This window comes from Hemitrygon akajei, chromosome 19, assembly GCF_048418815.1.
Source record: "Hemitrygon akajei chromosome 19, sHemAka1.3, whole genome shotgun sequence".
Lineage (NCBI taxonomy): Eukaryota > Metazoa > Chordata > Chondrichthyes > Myliobatiformes > Dasyatidae > Hemitrygon > Hemitrygon akajei.
In genome coordinates this window covers 70,605,368-70,623,658 of record NC_133142.1, presented here as the reverse complement: position 1 = coordinate 70,623,658, position 18,291 = coordinate 70,605,368, and the positions used below count along the sequence as shown (strand labels likewise).

Below are 18,291 nucleotides of genomic sequence, written 5' to 3'. Positions count from 1 at the left end.
CATCAATTTCATCATTTTTGCCTCAACTTATGCCCTGCACTTATATTCACTTGGCCCATTTCTGGTACCTTGCTCCCCTTTCTTTATCTCTCCATCGCCATCTCTGGAGACAAACTGTAAACTGACGTATTTTATAAAACTACCAACTCCCACAGCCATCTTGGCTTACCTCTTCCCACCCTATCTCCTTTAAAATGCTATTCCCTTTTCTCAGTTCCTTCATCTGTCACATCTGAAAGTTTACCATTCCAGGACATCAGAAATGTCCTCCTTCAAAGAAAGGGGTATCCCTTCCTTCACCGTTGATGCTGCCCTCAACCGCTTCTCCTCCATTTCCCAGACATCTGCACTCACCCCATCTTCCCACCACCTGAACAGTGATAGAGTTCCTCTTATCCTTACCTACATCCCATAAGTCTCCACATCCAACACACCACTCTCCACAACTTTCACCATCTCCCAAGAGATCCCACCACTAAACACATCTTTTCCTTCCCCTACTCTCTGCTTTCCACAGGAATGGCTCCCTCCATCATTCCCTTGTCTATTTGTCCCGCCCTGCTACTCCATCCCAGCACTTATCCATGCAAGGGGCCAAAATGTACACCTGCCCATTCACCTCCTCCCTCACCTCCCTTCAGGTCTCCAAACAGTCCTTCCAGCTGAGGCAACACTTCACCTGCAAATCTGCTGGGGTTGTCTATTGTGTCTGGTGCGCCCACTGCGGCCTCCTCTATATTCATGAAGCCCGCCGTTAATTGGTGGACAGTTTCATAGAGCAACTCTGTTCCATCTGCCAAAAGCAGAACTTTACAGTGGCCCAACATTTTAATTCCAATTCCCATCCCAGTTCTGACATGCTAGTCCATGGCCTCCTCTTCTGCCATGATGAGGCCACCCTCAGGGTAGAGGGGCAACACCTTGTATTCCATCTGGGTAGCCTCCAACCTGATGGCATGAATATCAATTTCTCCTTCTAGTAAAAAATATTCCCTGCCCCTACCCTCTTCTTCTATTCACCACTCTGGCCTCTTCTCACTAATCTATCACCTCTCCTACATCCCTTCCTCCTATCAGATTCCTTCCTCTCTAGCCCTTTACCGTTCCTCCCCCCCCCTTGCTTCACCTGTCATCTTCTAGCTATTTCTCTTCCCCTCCCCCACCTCTTTATACGTTGTCTTCCTCATTCATTCCATTCCTGAAGAACAGTCTTGACCTGAAATGTCTCAACTGTTTATTCATTTCTATGGCTGCTGCCTGACCAGGTGAGTTGCTCCAACATTTAGTGTGTATTGATTTGGATATGTACCTGAAAGAAAAGCATTTGAAGGGTTATGAAGAGAGGTCATGGGACAATGGGTCTAATTAGAATACTCCACATAGAACTCAGTGGGCTCTAGTGTGAAACTTGAAATGCTAAAACCTTACATTTTGGGCAACTTTCTTTTACTTTTTAAGAGAACTAATAACATAGAAATGAAGAAACATTCTCTATTGATTTTGATTTCCTTTGGCTTAAGAAGTCTTAAAATCATTTTAAAATGATGTTATGAAACACTCGAATACATGAAGAATGGAAGATATGTTTGACTTTCACAAATAAAAGTACAATTCATTATTTTAAATACAATAGTAATTTAAAATCTCAAAATGAAAAGATGTTTGTTAACTAAAAGTATGTAAGGTTATAGGGCAAAGGTAGGTGTATTGAGTTAAATCACAGATCTCAGTATATGGTAGAACAGGTTTGAACTGCAAAACCTGCTCCCACATTCCAGTAATACAAAGGTATTGAAGGAATGGTATGGCTATTATACTGTTGTGTTATTAGAATGTGGGTGATCACTTTTGAAAGCATAACCTCCAAAAAAGTCTGTTTGTTTTCTGAAGAAAAAAGCACATGAGGTATTTGCTTTGCCAACCAGTCAGTCAGACCCCATACTCTATTGGTCAGCCCCTTGTTAGATTAAATGTTTTAATTAGTTTGGGATAAAACGACTGATATTTTTGTGGTATGAATTCCAACATTTGGCTGTTTCCATTGTTTTTCTGTGTTTAACTTTATGCAGTGAAGTGAATTTGATCAGACCATTTTTCAATTTGAATTCCTCAGGAATTATTTCATAGTTTTATCATATAATCATTACCCTGTTCACTCTGTTTCCAGACGTCCTAATTTTGCAGTTACACAGTTATCTGTTTTCATTTTCAGCAAATTTGTGGGAATCTTTTTTTAACAGTTGAAGAGTGCAGCTGGAAGTCTTGCTAACAAGTGATTCGCTGCTCTGCTGCAACAGTTCAGTCCCTCAGTTCTAACCTCCAATTAAATCAAAGGCAATTGCAAATTCCCTACTGCTTTTTTTCTTGCTCCTCAGATCATTAGAGGATGGTTCTGCAGAAAAAATATGTTCGAAAATGGTACTGAGGAGCTTGTCAGTTTGTCATCATTTATCATAAACTTAACAGGCAATTGGTACACTTTAAAGAAAACCATTTACTGTGCTTTAAGTGCATAGCAGTGTATCCAGTCATGAGAGACATACATATTTCCCTGGGAAAGTAGGGGGCGTAGATGTAAGGTCAGAAGGGAAAGGTTTAAAAGGGACCTCAGGGGGGGACTTCTGCGCACAGAAGCTGGTACATATATGGAAGCAGACACCAGAGGAAATGGGTGAGGCAGGTACAATGCCAAGATTTAAAAGACACTTGGACTGTTAATAAGTAAGGTTTTGAGGAATGTGGAACAAATGTGGGCAAATACAGTCTAGGTTAGATTCTGCAAGATCAAGTTAGTCGGAAGGGCCTGTTTACATGCTATGTTACTCTATGACTCCATGAATCTTAATTAAATTAAGGGGTCAGGATCAGAATTATTATCACTGACATGTGATGTGAAATATGCTGTTTAGAGGCAGCAGTACAGTGCAAATTCAGAAAAATCTGTACATTACAAATCTGTACAAAATCTGCATAAAAAGTATAACCATATTCTTGAGTTCATGGGCCATTCAGAAATCTGAATGCAGAGGGGAAGAAGTTGCTCCTAAATCTGAGTATTGGTCTTCAGGATCCTGTCCTGCCTCCTTGATGGAAGTTCTGAGAAAAGAGCATGGCCTAGAATACAATAAGCCATAAGGCATAGGAGCAGAACCAGGCCATTTGGCCCATTGAGTCTGCTCTGCCATTCAATGATGGTTGATCGTTTTGCTTTCCTCTTCAGCCCCATTCCGCAGCCTTCTCCCCGGAACCTTCTCCCCATAACCTTTGATGCCGTAGCCAATCAAGAACCTATCAATCTCTGCCTTAAATACACCCAATGACCAGACCTCCACAGCTGCACGTGGCAACAAATTCATCATCCTTTAGCTGAAGAAATTTCTCTACATCTCTGTTTCTCCCCCTCTATCCTGAGGTTGTGCCTTCTTGTCCTAGACTCTCCCACCACGGGAAACACTCTTTCCACATCTGCTCTGTCTTTCAACATTCAAAAGGTTTCAATGAGATCCCCCCCTCACCCTTCTAAATTCCAGCACAAAGAGCTATCATTTCTTGTATGATAATACATTCATTCCCAGAATCATCCTTGTGAACCTCTTCTGAAGAAGCCCAAAACTGTTCACAATACTCAAAGTGAGGCCTCACCAGTGTCTTATAAAGCCTCAGCATCACATCCCAGCTCTTGTATTCTAGACCTCTTGAAATGAATGCTAACATTGCATTTGCCTTCCTCACCACTGGCTCAGCCTGTAAGTTAACCTTTAGGGTGTTCTCCACAAGGACTCCCAAGTCACTTTGCATCTCAGATTTCTGGATTTTCACCCCCATTTAGAAAAACGTCTGCATATTTATTTCTTCTACCAAATTGCATAATCATGCATTTTCCAGCATTGTATTTCATTTGCCACTTTATTGCCCATTCTCCTAATCTTTTTAAGTCCTTCTGCACCCCACCTGTCTCCTCAACACTACCTGCCACTCCACCAATCCTCACATCATCTGCAAATACGGCAACAAAGCTATCTATTCCATCATCCAAATCATCCATATACGGCATAAAATGAAGCAGTCCCAACACTGACTGCTGTGGGACACCAGTGGTCACTAGCAACCAACCAGAAATGGATCCTTTTATTCCCATTTTCTGCTTCCTGCCAATCAGCCAATGCTGTAACCATGCCAGTAAATTTCATGTAATACCATGGGCTTTTAACTTGGTAAGCAGCTTCATGTGAGGCACCTTGTCAAAGGTCTTCTAAAAATCCAAATATACAACATCCACTGCATACCCTTTATCTATCCTACTTGTAATCTCCTCAAAGAATTCCAACAGGTTTGTCAGAGAAGATTTTCTCTTAAGGAAACCATGCTGACTTTGTCCTATGTTGTCCTATGTCATCAAGTACTCCATAACCTCATCCTTAACAATTGACTCCAACATCTTCCCAACCACTGAGGTCAGGCTAACTGGTCTATAATTTCCTTTCTGCTGCCTCCCTCCTTTCTTAGTCGAGTGACATTTGTGATTTTCCAGTACTTCAGAACCATGACAAAATCCAATGATTTTTGAAAGATCATTGCTAATGCCTCCACAATCTTTACTGCTACCTTTTTCAGAACCTTAGGGTGCAGTTCATCTGGTCTGGGTGACTTATGTACCTTTGGGTCTTTCAGCTTCCCAAGCACCTTCTCCCTTGTAATAGTAACTGCACTCACTTCTCTTCCCTCACACCCTTCAACATCTGGCACACTGCTAGTGTCTTCCACAGTGAAGACTGATGCAAAATACTCATTTAGTTCATCTGCATTTTCACCCATTATTTCTCTGGCCTCATTTTCTAGTGGTCCTATATCCATTCTCATCTCTCTTTTATTTTTATATACTTGAAAAAGCTTTTTCTATCCACCTTGACATTGTTTGCAAGCTTGCTTTCATATTTCATCTTTTCCCTTCTAATTCTTTTGGTTCCTTTCTGTAGGCTTTTAAAAGCTTCCCAATCCTCTATCTTACCACTAATTTTTGCTTTGTTGTATGCCCTCTCTTTTGCCTTTACATTACAATAGTATAACCTCATCAGCCACGGTTATACTACTTTGCCATTTGAGTATTTTTTTGTTTTTGGAATACATCTAGCCTACACCTTCCTCATTTATACCCAGAAACTCACACTATTGCTGCTCTGCTGTCATCCCCACCAGCATCGCCTTCCAATTTACTTTGGCCAACTCCTCTCTCATAACACTGTAATTTCCCTTACTCCATTGAAATACTGCTACATCAGACTTTACTTTCTCGCTATCAAATTTCAAGTTGAACTCAATCATATTGTGATCACTGGCTCTTAAGGGTTCCTTAACCTTAAGCTCCCTAATCACCTCCAGTGCTTGACATAACACCCAATCCGGTCTAGCTGATCCCCTAGTAGGCTGAATGACAAACTACTCTAAAAAGCAACCTTGTAGGCATTCAGCAAATTCACCCTCTTGAGATCCATTACCAACACGATTTTCCCAATCGATCTGCATGTTAAAATCTCCCATGACTATCATAACATTGCCCTTTTGACTTGCCTTTTCTATTTCCCATTGTAATCTGTAGTTAACATCCCAGCTACTGTTTGGAGGCCTGTATATAACTGCTATCAGTGTCCTTTTACCTTTGCAGTTTCTTAACTCAACCCATAAGGATTCAACATCTTTCGATTCTATGTCACATCTTTTTACTGATTTGATGCCATTCTTTACCAGCAGAGCCACGCCTTCCCCTCTGCCTACCTTCCTATCCCTCCAATACTACATGTAACCTTGGACACTCAGCTCCCAACTGCAGCCATCCTTCAGCCACGATTCAGTGATGTCCACAACATCATACCTGACAATCTGTAAAAGTGCATCAAGATCATCCACCTTATTTCTTATACTCCATGCATTGTGATATAACATTTGAGTATTGTATTTGCTCCCCTTTTTTGCATCCCTAGCGCACTGATACTCACCCTGCTGGCTGCAATTTTGTCCTATCATCTGCCTGTCCTTCCATACAGTCTGACTGCACAGTATCTTTGTTTTTTTTTAATCATCTGTCCTTTCCTGAGTCCCTTCACTCCAGTTCCCATTCCCCTGCCAAATTAGTTTAAACTCTCCCCAAAAGTTCTAACAAACCTGCCTGCAAGAATATTGGTCCCCCTCAGGTTCAGGTGCAACCTCTCCCTTTTGTACAAATCATACCTGCCCCAGAAGAGATCCCAATTATCCAAGAACCTGAAGCTCTGCCCCCTGCACCAGCTTCTCAGTCATGCATTTATCTGCCAAATCATCCTGTTTCTACTCTCACTGGCATGTGACACAGGTAGCAATCCAGAGATTACAGCCCTGGAGGTCCTGCTTCTCAGCTTTCTACCTACCTCTCCAAATTCTCTCTTCAGAACCTCATTGTGAGGGTTCTTAATGATGGATGTCACCTTCTTAAGGCACTGCCTCTTGAAGATGTCCTTGAAAGTGGAAAGGTTGTGCCCATGTTGGAGTTGGCTGAGACTATATCCCTGGGCTAGCTCTTGTAATCTTATGGTTTTATACCAGACTCTGATGCAACCAGTCAGAATACTCTCCGGCATACATCTGTAGAAATTTGTAAGTCTTTGGTGACATATCTCAAAGTCATAACAGTGAGAGCTACTGTTGTGCTTTCTTTACGTCTGCTTCATGTGCATGGATCTGCCATTCAAACTGTGCACAACCTCTAAGCACATTTAATTACTGGTGAAATCCAAGCCTGGATACCAGCTCAATAAATATAATATAAATATATTACCAGTCATAGAGAATGCCAGATGGTGTAGCAATTATTTTACTGAGTAATCAAACAAATAGGCAATAACTTTAAATAAATATTTATAGTAAAAATATTAAAAATAACTAATCAGAATGTTAACCCTTGCATAACAAAAGAAATCAAGCTGTTGAGTGGCCACCTCATCAGGCACCCCCTGTACCTAATGAAGTGGCCTCTGAGTGTACGTTCATAGTCTTCTGCTGTGATAGCCCATCACTTCAAGGTTCGACATATTTTGTGTACAGAGATGCTCGCCTCCCACACCACTGTGAGTTACTCTCACCTTCCTGTCAGCTCGAACCAGTCTGACCATTCTACTCTGACCTCTCTCAGTAACAAGACATTTCCACTCTCAGAACTGATGCTGACTGGGTGCTTTTTTCACCATTCTCTGTAAGCTCTAGAGACCGTTGTACATGAAAATCCCAGCAGATCAGCAGCTTCTGAGATTCTTGAGTACCATCATGTCTGGAGTCAACAATCATTCATTCCACAGTCAAAGTCACTTAGATCATATTTATTACCCTTGAACAACAACTGACCCTCGTGACCACGTCTGCATGTTTTATGCATTGAGTTGCTGTCACATCATTGACTGATTGGATATTTTCAGTAACAAGCAGATGTGCAGGTGTACCTAATGAAGTGATCACTGTGTGTAAGTAAAATCCTTCCATCTAATTAAACTGGAGTTAACCAGAGCACCCAGAGGAAACGCACACGGCCATGGGGAAGGAGTTCAAACTTCTTACAGACAGTGATGGGAAATGAACCTGGGATGCTGTTTGGTAAAGCATTGTGCTAACTACTAGGCTGCTGTGCTGCCCTGGTGTGACTGTAGTTATGCGACCACTGACGCCAGGTAGACAATCTCTGAAGATTATTAATAATGACTAAGTTCACCCATCTTGAGAAGACACTGTCCAGAAGAAGGCAAACAACTTTGTAGAAACGTTAGTCATGAACATTCAGGATCATGGAAAGGACATGATTGTCCATGTCATATGACATGGCACAGAATGAACAAATGATTTTATAAATCAAGAATGGTTCTAGTTATGGATTTTAATCTCCTCAGGTCTCAAACTGATAATCTCTCTCTATCAAAATAAAGGAAACACAGTTAGAGGGTATCTGTCTGATTTTTCTCCATTTACTTCACTCATCTACAATTGTACTTATTAAGGCATTCTTTATGTTTAAGGTAACATAAGAAATATGATCATCTGCAAAGGATGAGAGACTTCGCAATGCTTCAGTTGCTTTAGAATTCAACTTTACAATTTACAAGGACCCATTGTAACCAGGAGGATAACAGCAGTTGATTGTCATGTATACTGATCCTTAGCCAGATTTCAAACTCATTACAGCATATCCTCCTGAATCAGATAGAACATAGAACACTACAGCAAATGACAGGCCCTTCGGCCCACAATGTTGTGCCAACCTTTTAACAGACTGCAAGATTGATCTAACCCTTCCCTCCTACATAGCCCTCCAATTTCCTATCATCCATGTGCCTTCCTAAGAGTTTCTAAAATGTCCCTAATGCGTCTGCCTCTGCCATGACCCCAGTAGGGAGATCCATGCACTCACCACTGTCTGTGTAAAAAAATTTACATCTGACATCCCCCCTATACTTTCCTCCAATTCCCTTAAAATTATGCCATTTCAGCCCTGGCTATCCATGTGATCTATAATCCTTATCATCCTTATATCAAGTCCCCTGCCATCTTCCTTTGCTCCAAAGAGGAACTATATACATTACCTACCTCTCACTGCTGTTCTGTTTCTGAACCTCTACTGTTTTGCTGCCGCACTGTCATTTTGCACATCTTATTTACAATGCATCATTTCAGGTTTCAGTCCAATATTTTCAAAATTGAGGATAGCAATTGGAAACCAAATACATGTTATGAGCTTTGTCAAATCAAATGTATAAATACTCCACCCAATGCAGAAAGAAAACATGCTAGAAATATGGAATTCTGAATGCAAAGTAGACTTAACATAATCCTCAGAAATAGCCTTTCTCTCCAGGGCCACTAGACCTTAGGGGTAGGTATAAACTAGAGTTGCAGAGAGATAGGAACCAGAGGAGTGGATAGTTCTAGAGAAAGGATCAAAAGGTCAAGCTAATGCTCTGAGCTGCATATATTTCAATGCAAGGAATATTGTAGGAAAGGCAGATGAGCTCAGGACATGGATCGGCATGTGGAATTATGATGTTGTAGCCATTAGTGAGACTTGTTTGCAGGAGGGGCAGAACTGGCCACTCAGTGTTTTAGACTTTCGTTGTTTTAGACGTGACAGAGCGTGAGGGATTAAAAGGAGATGGGTGGCATTACTAGTCATAGCAGTGCTCAGTCAGGACAGAGTGGAAAGCTCATCTTGTGAGGCTTTATGGGTAGAACTGAGGAATAGGAAAGGTATGACCACATCAGTGGGATTATATTATAGACAACCTAACAGTCCGCGGGACTTGGAGGACAAATTTGTAGAGAGATTGAAGACTGTTGCAAGAAACCTAAGGTTGTGATAGTAGGTGATTGTAACTTTGCACATATTGACTGGGGCTCCCATACTGTAAAAGTGCTGGATGGGAAAGTTTGTTCAGAAAAGTTCCCTTAATCAGTACATAGAAGTCCCAGCTAAAGAGAGGGCAATACTAAATCTCCTATTAGGGAGTGAGGCAGAATAGGTGACAGAGTTTATGTAGGGGGAAACTTAGCATCTAGTGATCATAATGCCATTAATTTCAAGATAGTTATGGAAAAGCATAGGCCTGGCCCTCGAGTTGAGATTCTGAATTGGAGAAAGGCCAATTTAGATGGTATTAGAAAGGATCTGACAAATGAGGATCGAGATTGATTGTTTTCTGGCAAAAGTGTACTTGGTAAGCGGGAGGCCTTCAAAAGTGAATTTTTTAGAGTACAGTTTGTATGTTCCTGTCAGAATAAAAGCCAAGGATAACAGGTTAATGGAACCAGGGTTTTTGAGAGATATTGATGCACTGATTAAGGAAAAAGAAGGAGGTGCATAGCAGGTATAGGCAGGCAGGAGCAAATGAGGTACCCATGGAGTATAAGAAATGCAAGAACATACTTAAGAAGGAAATCAGGAGGGCTAAAAGAATGCATGAGGTTGCTCTTGCAGACAAAGTAAAGCAGAGTCCTAAGGGCTTTTACAGATATATTAAGAGCAAAAGGATCTGCACTTACTCAGGAGATGGGCACGGAATGGCCAGAAGTGAGGCAAAGTGGTATCAACTTCATGGACCCTATATAGATTACAGAAGAGGAGGTGCTTGCTATCTTGAGGCAAATTAAGGTTAATAAATTCACAGGTCCACAGGGCCTGACAAAGTGTTCCCTCAGACCCTGTGGAGGCTAGTGCAGAAATTGCAGGGCTCTAGCAGAGATAGTTAAAGCATCCTTGGGCACAGGTGAGGTGCTGGAAGATTTGAGGATAGCTAATGTTGTTCCATTGTTTAAGAAAGGCTCTAAGAATAAGCCAGGAAATTATATGCCGGTGAGCCTGACATCAGTAGTGGAAAAGTTATTGGAATGTATTCTAAGGGATTTGATATATGTATAAATAGCTGGATAGACAGGGACTGATTAGGGATAGACAATCTGGCTTTGTATGTGGTACCAGGAAGTTGGTAAGGCAGTAGATTAGTCTACATGGACTTCAGCAAGGCTTTTGACAAGGTCCACGTGGGAGGTTCATCAAAAAGGCTCAGTCACTTGAAATTTAAGATGAGGCTGTAAATAGGATTAGAATTGGCTTTGTGAGAGAAAGCAGAGAATGATAGTAGATGGTTGTCTCTCTGACTGAAGGGAGGCCTGTGACTAGTGGAGTACTGCAGAGACTGGTGCTGGGTCCTTTGTTATTTGTCATCCATATCAATGATCTGGATGATAATGTGGTAAACTGGATCAGCAAATTCGTGGATATCACCATGATTGGAGGCACAGTAGACAGCAAAGAAGAATATCAAAGCTTACAGCAGAATCAGAGCCAGCTGGAAAACTGGGCTGAAAAATAGCAGATGGAATTCAATGCAGAATTTAAAGTGAGGTGTTGCGCTTTGGGAGGGACTAACCAAGGTAGATCTTACACGGTGAGGAATGGAGTAGAACAGAGGGTTCTGCAAATACAGATCCATAAATCCTTGAAAATGGCACCACAGGTAGATAGAGGGTTGTAAAGAAAGCTTTTGGCACATTGGCCTTCGTAAATCAACGTAATATGTACAGTAGTTGGTATGTTATGTTGAAATTGTATAAAACATTGGTGAGACATAATTTGGAGTATTGTGTGCAATTTTAGTCATCTACCTACAGAAAAGATGTAAGTAAATGCAGAGAAAATTTACAAGGATGTTGCTGGGATTTGAGGACCTGAGGTATCGGGGAAGGTTGAATATTGGGAAAGGGAACCTTATTCCCTATGATGTAGAAGATTAAGGGGAGATTTGACAGAGGTATATGAAGTTATTAGGGGTATAGATAGGATAAATGCAATCAGGCTTTTTCCACTGAGGTTGGGTGGGACTACAACTAGAGGTCAGGGGTTGAGGGTGAAAGGTGAAATGTTTAAGGAGAACTTCTTCACTCAGAGGGTGGTGAGAGCATGGAATGACCTGCCAGCACAAATGGTGAATGCATGTTGAATTTCAACATTTAAGAGAAATTTGGATAGGTACATAGATGAGAGGGTTATGAATCTGGATGCAGGTTGATGGGACAAGGCAGATCGATGGTTCAGCAAAAACTAGGGCCTGCTTCTGAGCTGTAGTGTTCTATGAATCCAAATCAGTCCCTACCCCCAGGCTGATCAACACCTCCACCATAAACCCACCCCACCACCTCTCACCACCACTACATACACATCGCCCAGCGTCTCTTTATCTACATACAATCAGTCAATATGTATAATAGTTATTTGTACATCATGTTTTTGTATTTATTGTGTATTTTTATTGCACTCTTTATCCTTATTGTGTTTTTCTGTGTAACATCAGATTATTTCATTCTCCTTTACACTCTTTTACTGAAGTATGATAATAAATAATCTTGAATCTTGAATTGCCCCAGGTGGCCTAATTTTAATTATCCCCATTGAAAGTTGATGAGTTTTTCTTTGGATCTAATTCTGAGCAACTAAATACTTGGGTGGACTTAACCCAAGTACTTTGGTCCACTTGAATCTCTAAGAGAAACTGAAAATGTATCTGCTGTGGTTTTGCAGGAGATCAGCTGTGCTTCAGATGGAGATATTTGAGCAGAAGAACCAAGTTTTGTGAAAAACCAAGGAAGTGCCTTGAATACCATTACCAAGGCTGTTTAAAATAACCAAGGATTTTTTTGGATGCTTCTGGTGGAATGGGAAAAGCTTACCTTATTAAATGTTTGGCTAAAGTTCAAAGCAAAAGATGATAGCTGTAATTGTGGTACCATCAGACAATACTTCAGCAATTTTGATTGGGTGGGGTATAGAAACTACACATTCGGCTTTTAAAAGCCCTTTAAATTTGACTTATATAGAGACAACAACGTGTAATATTGGTCAGGGAACATCAAGGGAACTTCTTAAAGACTATAAACTTATGATCTGTCATAAGTCAAACAGTAAGGTCTGAGACACAATAATAATTTAATGGGGGGTGTTACTTTAGTGTTAGATGAGATTTTCCACAAAGGTTACTGGTGATTCCATGAGGTATTTATCCGAAGCCTATATTAGAGCACCATGTATTTGGGAAAACACTTAACGGCTCCACTAGAAAACCAATATGCAAGTGCATTTCACAAGGGATCCATCTGTGAGAAAGTTTTCTTCAAATATACTCAGATTAGAAGGGGAAATTAAACATGAAGACTCAACAAGAATTACTTCAATGAAATATTAGATCCAAAATGTTACATTACTTCATGATCTACAAATGTCAGTCAACACTATTTGAATTAGATAGATAGATAGATAGATAGATACTTTATTCATCCCCATGGGGAAATTCAACATTTTTTCCAATGTCCCATACACTTGTTGTAGCAAAACTAATTACATACAATACTTAACTCAGTAAAAATATGATATGCATCTAAATCACTCTCTCCAAAAGCATTAATAATAGCTTTTAAAAAGTTCTTAAGTAGTTTACTTAAATACATTAAATACAATCAACCCCGGCACTTTAACATATCTTACTCCTGGCTAAATTACCAATGGTTACCACAAAAGAGTGAATTTAGCAGGAAAAAATAATGCAGTGCAAACCATAAATAAAGAGCTTCTTTCAAAGCATCCTAGACAATATGTACAATGTAGATCTATTGCTAGTTTGCCAGATTGACAAACTATCAATGTGTAGTCTTTGCTCATGTATAGTTTTTCATAAATTCTATCACATCCTTCACTTTCCTGTAAATGTCTGCAAGAAAATGCATCTGAAGTTAGTAAATGGTGGCATATACGTACTTTAAAAAATAAATTCACTTTAACTTTGACGTTCATGAATGAGCCTGTACATTTTTTGTTGAATTTTTAAACTCTGTGTCAGCTCCTGGTGTGCAATCAAATTATCTTAATAAATGATAAATAATCAAATATTATTTGCAGTTGTTTACAAGAGAAAATAAATAAAATTGAATTTTACAAAAAACTATACACAAAGACTGAGAAACAACCAAGGTGCAAAAGAATATAAATTGTGCAGCAAAAAGTAATACTGACAACATGAAATGTAAAGAGTTTTTGAAAGTAAATCAGTAGGTTGTAAAATCAGTTCAGAACAGTGATGAATGAAGTTAAATAAACTTAGCTTGAACTGAAAGGAGCTGTAATCGTGCCACTCTGGAATTTGAGTCTGCCAATACAACTGTACAAGATTATCAGTTCAAAATTACTACCCTACATACTATAATAATCATCTATAGTAATGACTGATAATGGTATTAAGGGAAATAACTTCATTCCTTGAATGCTAATTATTTCTTCTGAACTACCCTGTCAATCCAAGCAGCGTCATTTCCCTGTCCAACTTCTACTCTTGGAGTATTCACAAAATGCATGCATTCTCTCTTCTGCACCCTCCCATTAAGCAGAAGGTCCAAAGCCTGAAAGCTTATATTACTAGGCTCAAGGACAGTTTCTATCTCAGTGTGATAGGATTATTAAATAGCTCTCCTAACCAATAAATTGGACTCTTAACCTCATTGTCTACCTGCTTGTGGCTTTGCACCTCATTGACTGCCTGAATTGCATTATCTCTGTCATGGTATCACTAGATTCTGCATTCTGTCATCGTTTTTGTCTTGTCCTACCTCAATGTATCAATGTGGTGAATGAACTGTGGGGACAGCAGGTAAAGCAGTTTTTCACTGTACATTGATTCATGTAACAGTAATAAATCTCAAAACTTAATTTTTGACCCATTGTGAGGTATGCATTGGTTTCTTTAGAGGTGAAGATAAAAATAATGTAGATAATTTATCTCCAACATTAGAGATTGCGTTAAAATTCTCACAACCTTCTCCTGCATAGTTTGTAGCCATCCATCATCCAGGCATTATGGATGACCACAATCGTCTACTTGATTCAAAGGAAAGAAATATTGTGTATTCTGAAGCACTTCGACAATGAAATCCACTAAACATACACATTATTCATAGATTCATTCCTACTTAAAGAGAACTATATTAGATAAATACATATTCCTGTATGCAGATTTATCTTCAGTGTGTATGCTTTTATTGCTAACTTTAGTTAAACTACATAATCATATAGGAAAAGTTTCCTCAGCTACATAAAGTATAAAAGAGAGGTGAGAGTGGATATCAGACCACTGGAAAACAATGCTGCAGAGGTGGTAATGGGGAATAAGGAAATGGCAGATGAACTGAGTAAGTATTTTGCATCAGTCTTCACCGTGGAAGACGCAGTATGGTGGAAGTTCCAGGTGTCAGGGGTCATGAAGTGTGTGAAGTTACCATGAACAGGGAGAAGGTTCTTAGGAAACTGACGGGTCTGAAGTTAGGTAAGTAACTTGGACCAGATGGTGTACACCACAGGGTTCTGAAAGAGGTTTCTGAGACTGTGGAAGCATTAGTAATGATCTTTCAAGAATCACTAGATTTTGGTACAGTCTTACTCTGGCCTCCACCCTTACACTTGTTTGGCATGGATGACCCTACCAAGAGCCAAAGCATAAAGACCTGACTCCAGACAGCATAATTCACAGGGTCATTGCAAATGTCACCCCACTCTTCAAGAAGGGAGAGAGGCAGAAGAAATAAAATTATAGGCCAGTTAGTCTGACCTTAGTGGTTGGGAAGATGTTGGAGTCAATTGTCAGGGATGTAGTTTTGGGGTATGTGGAGGCACGTGATAAAATAGGCCGTAGTCAGCATGGTTTCTTCTAGGGAAAATCTTGCCTGACAAATTTTGGAATTCTTTGAAGAAATGCCAAGCAGGATAGACACAGAAGAATTGGTTAATGTTGTGTATTTGGATTTTCAGAAGGCCTTTGACAAGTTGATCACATGAGGCTGCTATGAGCCCATGGTATTACAGGGAAGATTCTAGCATGGATAAATCAGTGGCTGACTGGCAGGAGGCAAAGAGTGGGAATGAAGGGAGCCTTTTCTGGTTGACCGCCAGTGATTAATGGTGTTCCACAGGGTTCTGTGTTGGGACTGATTCTTTTTACGTTACATGTTAATGATTTGGATAATGGAATTGATAGCTTTGTTGCAAAGTTTGCAGAAAAGATAGGTTCAGGGGCAGGTAGTTTTGAGGAAGTAGAGAGGAAGTAGATTCTAGACAGATTAGGAGAATGGGCAAAGAAGTGGCAGATGGAATACAGTGTCAGGAAGTGTATGGTCATGCACTTTGGTAGAAGAAATGAAAGGGTTGACTATTTTCTAAATGGCGAGAAAATACAAAAATAAAGGAATTTGGGAGTGCTTGTGCAGAATTCCCTAAAGGTTAATATGCAGGTTGAATCTGTGGTAAGGAAGGCAAATTTGATTTTAGCATTCATTTCAAGAGGACTAGAATATAAAAGTAAGGATGTAATGTTGAGGCTTTATAAAGCACTGATGAGGCCTCACTTGGAGTATTGTGAGCAATATTGAGCCCCTTAGAAAGGATGTGCTGAAACTAGAGAGGGTTCAAAGGAGATTCACGAAAATGATTCCAGTTTTGGAAGGCTTATCATACGAAGAGTGTTTGATATCTCTGGGCCTGTATTCACTGGAATTCAGAAGAATGAGGGGTGACCTCATTGAAACCTATCGAATGGTGAAAGGCCTTGATAGAGTGAATGTGGAGAGGACATTTCCTATGATGGGAGAGTCAAAGACCAGAGGACACAGCCTCAGATTAGAGGGGCATCCTTTTAGAACAGAGATAAGGAGGAATTTCTTTATCCAGAGAGTGGTGAATCTGTACCACAGGAAGCTGTGGAGGTCAAGTCTTTAGGTATATCTAAGGCAGAGTTGATAGGTTTTTGATTGGTCAGGGCATTAAGGGAAATGGGGAGGAGGCAGGAGATTGGGGCTGAGAGGAAAATTGGATCAGCCATGAAGAAATGGTGGAGCAGACTCGATGGGCCAAATAACCTAACTCTGCTCCTATGTCTTATAGTCTTAGGGTTGTACGGGCTTATAATTTTAGTGCCTCATTATTTTATTCGTATAATAATTATATGCTTAAGTTAGATTTTATTTCATTTGAAGAAAGTTATAAAACCTGAATCCATGAAAATACACACTGTGGCCACTTTATCACGTACAGGAGTAGAACCCAGTGTGATCTTCTGTAGCCCATCCACTTCAGGTTTCAATGCGTTGTGCATTCAACGGTGCTCTTCTGCACACCACTGTTGTAACGTGTGGAGATTTGAGATACTGTCAGCTTGAACCATTCTGGCCGTTCTCCTCTGACCTCTCTCATTAACAAGCCCAATAACTGCCACTCACAGGATTTCCTTGTTTATTTCCACACCATTCTCTGCAAATTCTAGAGACTGTTGAGTGTGAAAATTCCAGGAGATCAGCAGCTTCTCAGATACTCAAACCAGGCTGTCTCACACCAACAATCATTCCACAGTCAAAGTCGCTTAAATCATATTTCTTTCCCATTCTAATGATTTATCTGAACAACAACTGACCATCTTGATCATGTCTGCATGTGTTTATAGAAACACAGAGAACCTACAGCACAATACAAGCCCTTCGGCCCACAAAGTTGTGCCGAATATGTCCCTACCTTAGAAATTACTAGGCTTTCCCATAGCCCTTTATTTTTCTAAACTCCTTGCACCTATCGAAAAGTCTCTTAAAAGACCCTATCGTATCTGCCTCCACCACCATTGCCGGCAGCCCATTCCACGCACTCACCACTCTCTGAGTAAACAACTTATCCCTGACATCTCCTCTGTAACTACTCCCCAGCATCTTAGACCTGTGTCCTCTTGTGGCTGCGATTTCAGCCCTGGGAAAAAGCCTCTGACTATCCACATGATCAATGCCTCTCATCATCTTGTACACCTCTATCAGTTCACCTGTCATCCTCTGTCACTCCAAGGAGAAAGGGCCAAGTTTACTCAACCTATTCTCATAAGGCATGCTCCCCAATCCAGGCAACGTCCTTGTAAATCTCCTCTGCACCCTTTCTATGGCTTCCACATCCTTCCTGTAGTGAGGCAACCAGAACTGAATACAGTACTCCAAGTGAGGTCTGACCAGGGTCCTATATAGCTGTAACATTACCTCTCGACTCCTAAATTCAATTCCACGATTGAAGAAGGCCAATACACCATACGCCATCTTAACCACAGAATCAACCTGCGCAGCTGCTTTGAGCGTCCTATGGACTCGGACCCCAAGACCCCTCTAATCCTCTACACTGCCAAGAGTCTTACCATTAATACTATATTCTGCCATCATATTTGACCTACCAAAATGAACCACCTCACACTTATCTGGGTTGAACTCCATCTGCCACTTCTCAGCCCAGTTCTGCATCCAATCAATGTCCCGCCGTAACCTCTGACAGCCCCACACACTATCCACAACACCTCCAACCTTTGTGTCATCAGCAAATTTACTAACCCATCCCTGCACTTCCTCATCCAGGTCATTTATAAATATCACGAAGAGTAAGGGTCCCAGAGCAGATCCCTGAGGCACTCCACTGGTCACCCACCTCAGTGCAGAATATGACCCGTCTACAACCACTCTTTGCCTTCTGTGTGCAAGCCCGTTCTCGATCCACAAAACAAAGTCCCCTTGGATCCCATGCCTCCTTACTTTCTCAATAAGCCTTGCATGAGGTACCTTATCAAATGCCTTGCTGAAATCCATATACACTACATCTACTACTCTTCCTTCATCACTATGTTTAGTCACATCCTCAAAAAGTTTAATCAGGCTTGTAAGGCATGAACTGCC

At 40.6% G+C, this 18,291-nt stretch overlaps 1 long non-coding RNA gene across 3 annotated transcripts in view; it reads left to right on the top strand.

The window, feature by feature from the left end:
- Positions 1 to 18,291, top strand: part of LOC140742050 (uncharacterized) — an 80,170-nt gene that overhangs the window by 2,186 nt on the left and 59,693 nt on the right. Inside the window, exon 3 of one of the 3 annotated variants that reach the window (XR_012102198.1) lies at positions 12,086 to 13,742. The exons of the other annotated variants lie outside the window; for them this stretch is intronic. This is a non-coding gene — a long non-coding RNA (uncharacterized lncRNA). Of the gene's footprint in view, positions 1 to 12,085; positions 13,743 to 18,291 lie in introns of those variants that run through there. 3 annotated transcript variants of the gene reach the window in all.